Source organism: Microcebus murinus, chromosome 22, assembly GCF_040939455.1.
Source record: "Microcebus murinus isolate Inina chromosome 22, M.murinus_Inina_mat1.0, whole genome shotgun sequence".
Classification (NCBI taxonomy): domain Eukaryota; kingdom Metazoa; phylum Chordata; class Mammalia; order Primates; family Cheirogaleidae; genus Microcebus; species Microcebus murinus.
This window is the reverse complement of record NC_134125.1, coordinates 22993250-22998118: the sequence shown is the minus strand read 5'-3', so window position 1 is coordinate 22998118 and position 4869 is coordinate 22993250. Positions and strand designations below refer to the sequence as shown.

The following is a 4869-nucleotide window of genomic DNA, read 5'->3' as shown; positions in this document are numbered from 1 at the left end:
GCTTCTGCCACCATGCCAGACCACCCGCCACCAGGCCTCCTCTGCCTATGATGCCGGCGGGGAGGTTCCCTGGGCAGGAACGCCACCTGGGTTGGGTGTACGGCCTCCTTTTGGGAGGAGGCTTGCCCTCTAGGACGCCGATCTGCCCCTGAAGGCACACACACCTCAACAGACTGTTCACGTATATCCCTTCTGTGCCCCAGGCAATGCAAGACCTTGGTGCCCGAGATCTGGTCTGCAGGTCCGACCTCTGGGCCCCAGAGTTCAAACTATATCCCCACCAGGGAGAGCAGTGCCGGTCCCAATTCACCCACAGGGAGCCCAAGTGAGTCTATGTCTCTCAGCCTCAGGGTCTGCCCCGTTCTCCTGGGATCACCGTGCCAGCAGCAACTGGGAGGGCTGGTGGGTAGGGAGCTCACAGTATGAGTTCCCCTTAGTCAGCTGTAGGGTCCCGAAAGGGAAGGTCCCTTTAATTGGAGGTGCCTCTGCCTGGTGGCTATATTGTCTCTTTGGGCAGCCTCGGGTAGGGTCGGGGAAGGGGAGAAGGAGGCAATATGGCGCCTGCCTCGAAGTTCGGGTCTGTGCACACGGAGGTGCAGATCGGGAGTTGGGAGCCTGGTGTCGTGTCTGCTACTGGCTCACTGCTCGCTGGCGGCGGCCGTCTCTGGGCTGGTGTCCCCAGGTCTCTCCACCAGCTGGGGAGCCCACCAGCAGTCCCAGATGCAGGGGAGGAGAAAGGTGACTGATCCACCTACCCTTCCCACTGGTCTCCGGGCTGCTCCGGGGGTCTCAGCTTCCAGTTCTCCTCCACAGCCTCCTCCCGTGGAGTCTCCCGGGGTCTCAGGTACCCCTCCTTCCGACCCTCGTCCACTGTATGCTCCTCTTATTGCTTCTTTTTTCTAATTCTGCTAGAATCTGTCTTTTCTGCAGAGACACTCTGTCTGGTGGTGTTTCTCGTCCCCCATCTTGATCCAATCTCTATAATATATCTTAATAAAGATGTTTTAAAAAACAATATGAAAGAGGCAAGGTCACTGACTTTGGAAGGTCAGTGAGCATTTAAAGCAGGTCTGTGCGCTGAGAGATCTTCAGACATGAATGCCTGGGGTTGGCCACAGTGAATGTTTTGCCTGGTGTTTGTCACAGGCAGTCATGACCGTGATCAGAAAAAGCAGGGGCAGGTTTTTGTCTCACTTCCCCGTGGGGCTGCAGCACTGTGTGACCATTCAGGCTGCTGTCATAGGACTGGCAGTAATAGTCAGCCTCATCCTCAGCCTGGAGCCCCGCGATGGTCAGGGAGGCCGAGCTGCCAGACTTGGAGCCAGAGAATCGGGCAGGGACCCCAGAGGGTCTACCGCTGTTACGATAGATGAGGAGTTTGGGGGCCGTTCCTGGGAGCTGCTGGTACCAGTGCGCATAATAACCCCCGATGTTGCTGCTGCTTCCCAAGCAGGAGATGGTGACGCTCTGCCCCGGGGCTCCAGATGCCGAGGGCGGCTGAGTCAGCGCAGACTGGGCCCAGGACCCTGGAAGGGGGAGACACACACATGGTGACTCTGGGTCTGGAGACAAGAGGACAGAGCAGGGCCCCACGGTCTTCCCAGGGCCCTTCCCTGGCCCGAGTCAGCTCACCTGTGCAGTGAGCCAGGAGGGAGAGCAGGAGCGGGGCCCAGGCCATGGCGGGACTGTCCCGAGTGCTGCCTTCTGTGCCCGCAGCTGCAGCAGCTTCCCCAGGTCTGTCCTTCCCCTCTTCATACCCTGAGAGGGGAGGCTCCTCCATGCAAATGGCCCCGGCTTTCTGCCCCCCTGGGCCCTGGTCAGGCCCCTGTGCCTGAGGGTGTCAGGGGTGGGCGGGGGCGGGGCTGTGTGGTCCCAGGGGGTGGGGAGGTCACAGCTGTGCCCTGAGCAGAGGGCACCAGGCAGGGCAGGTGCTGGTCCCAGCTCTGATCACCCCACATCTCTCAGGAGCAGGCTCCGTTTGGCCCCTGGGCTCCAGTCTCAGAAACACTGTCGTGTGACATGGCGACCAGAGTGTCCCAGAGCCAGCCCTGCCTCCCCACTGCTCTGTCCACTGTGCAAGTCTCATATGACCCTGATTTGTGAGAGCCTTTGGAATGACCTTTCAAAATGTGAGACTAAGAGAAAATGGGGTACATAGTGCTATCGTCTTAAAAATGACGTTTGAACAATTTCTCACCCAAATGAATATGCAGTAAATATTATTTTGTCATAAAAAGAATAAAGCTTAGCCGAAGAGATGATTCCAATTACTGAAGCCACAAAAAAGAAACAAAAGTTTGTGTCTGAGTAGAAAACTTGTAGAATAATTACTTGTGCACCAGCCTGGCGTGTGTGTGTGTGTGTGTGTGTGTGTGTGTGTGTGTGTGTGTGTGGGCGTGCGTGTGCAGGGCGATGTGGAGTTGTTTTTTCTACACTGTCCACTTTAACTTTCCCTGGGTCAAACCAGATCCCTAGCTTTTCAGTCCCTCACCCCCTGATGCTCACTTCATTCTCACGTGGCGAGGAAAACCTTCCCCAGTGGTGGATTCTCCAATGTTACCAGCTCTCGTGTTCTTCCTGAACTTTCTTTTGAAAATCCCAGCTAGTGTATTCTTCAGCTGTGTAATATTTATTTGGTTTGAGCTTATATATCTCTATTTTCTGATATTTCCTCCTTTTCCCTTTGTTGAAGGAGTGGTTGCAGGCACTCATCCCAGGGATTTCCTGCTGTTGCTTTACAAACCTCTGTGACGTCATTTCAGCGTCTGCGCTGCTAACACTGCAGAGTCCGCGTGTGTGGATTTCATCCCTCATTTCAGTTGTCATTTTTCTGGTTCTTGATAAGACAAGTGACAGTGTTTGTACCCCAGACTCTGCAGTATTATATTAGGAGCGTGTGGCTGTTATTTAACCCTCTGTTGCCAGGGGACCATCCTGCCAGTGACGCCGGGCTGGGGGTGGTGGCTCCGCTTCCCACTGTGCAGCAGAGCGGGGCCCTGACCCTCCCTGGCCCAGGGCTGCCCGCCGCGCTCGGGAAGGGGAGCAGTGGCTTCCACAGACGCGTCCCCTCAGACGGGTGGGAGGTCCGCCGACCACGGGACTCTGTGGTGCCCACTGACGCCAGGCGGGAGGGGACAGCTGGACGCCAGTGACCCGACTCGCTCCCTCTGTCCAGGGTTCTCGTCACCAGGTGGGTCACAGCTCCGCCCTCCTGGCTGTCAGGACCCCACGTCAGGAGTCAGGATGGGTGCTGGGTGCTGACTAGCCGTGCCTGGTCCCATGCCATTCTTGTCATTGCCGGGGATGGGGTGGAGGTCCAGGTCTGCCATGGGCCCTCCTGAGTCGGGCGGGGAGAGGAGGTGACAGCTCCCACCCCCACTGCCCTGCCCAGCCTGGCTGGTGCTGGCTGGGGTGCAGGGTTGGCCTCACTGACTCCACTGCCTCCACCCAAGTGGGCCTTCAGAGCATGGCCAGCTGCTGCTGCCCAGGGAGATGCTGACAAACGTGTTTTGGAGTCACCACAGCCTGGGAGCTCTGGTACCAGAAAAAAAATGAAATAGGATACAATAAAGCTAGACCCAGCATTTCTACTGCTTCTAGGGACAGAAATGGGGCCACTGCCCCCACACTGGGAGCTACAGACGGTCAAGTCAGCACAGACTGGGTCCAGGACCCAGAACCTCAGGCCAGACAGAGTGAGGGCGGGGTCAGTGGACAGGGACACATCCAAGATCCCTGGTCCTTCATCCCCAGCCTGACACCTGGCCCAAGTCCCCGAGCAGTGAATGAGAAGTGGGAGACGCAGAGGCGCCAGGACATGGGAGACCCCTCAGCCCTGTGTCCTGAGGACCCTCAGCGGGCTCTGAGCCACCAAGTCCTACTTACCCCTCTGGAAGTCCAGGGGTAGACTGAGACCCTTCACGGAAACCAGCCACTCCTGGGCTGTCTTAGCCCCACCCTGGGCCCTGCCTCGGACCCCTGCCTGGAAAGCTGACCCTGGGAGTGGCCAGTCTGGGCAGGGCTGTTCCGTGGCTCCCCAGGGACCAGTGAGGACACAGCTGCTGGCCCAGTGAGCAGGGCCACAGGGCTCAGACCAGGGCCAGGTGGGGCTCCCAGCTGGGACCCACAGCACAGGCCTCAGGGACAGGCCACAGCGCCCCCTGCTGCCCAGAGGCCCCCCAAACCCATGTGTCCTGTCTGCCCCACTGGGCACTTTGTCTTCCCAAAAGGGCGGAGCTGGGCAGTGTCCGTGCCCAATGCACCTTAGTCTCAGGTCTGCTCACAGCCACCTCCCCTGCCCAGCTTCCCGTGCGGTTACAGGACAGTCCTGGGAGCTCAGGCTCACAGCGGGGCGCCCGGGGGACACAGAGCAGGAAGCCCAGTGGGCACAGGGAGCACCTCCCTCCAGGGCACCAGGAGCTGCTGCCTCTTCCTCCTCCCAGGCAGAGCAGAGCCTGGTGGCCAGATGGCCAGGAGCTGTCCCTGGTCCCAGCCTCTCCCTGGGGGCCCCTTCTCCCTCCCAGCCTCTTGCTGACCCACATTGCAGAATGAGCAGGAGAATCGAAATAATGAACATTTGCCAATCCCAGACGGACACTGCACAGCGGCACAAACGCTGAGTGTGAGTTTAGGGGAGAGGAGGCAGCTGAGCCCTTTGGCGGGAGCCTCCCGGGTCCTCAAATCCTTGTCCCTCCTCACTGGGCACTGAGCGGGGATCAGCACCTTGTAAGTGGGGACCGGCATCTTCCAATCCCACCCTGGGCACGTGGAGCAAATGCTCCTGCCACCTCAGAGACAGCCCTGCAGAGTGTGGGGACAGTCCTGGGACGGGGGCCCTGGCTGTGCAGGCCCCTCGGGGCGCCCTGATTC

The 4869-nt window shown here is 59.0% G+C and overlaps 1 pseudogene; it reads right to left on the bottom strand.

Moving 5' to 3' along the window:
- Positions 1-920: 920 nt before the first annotated feature.
- Positions 921-1773, bottom strand: LOC142863490 (immunoglobulin lambda variable 1-40-like; annotated as a pseudogene).
- Between the last annotated feature and the right edge of the window lie 3096 nt (positions 1774-4869).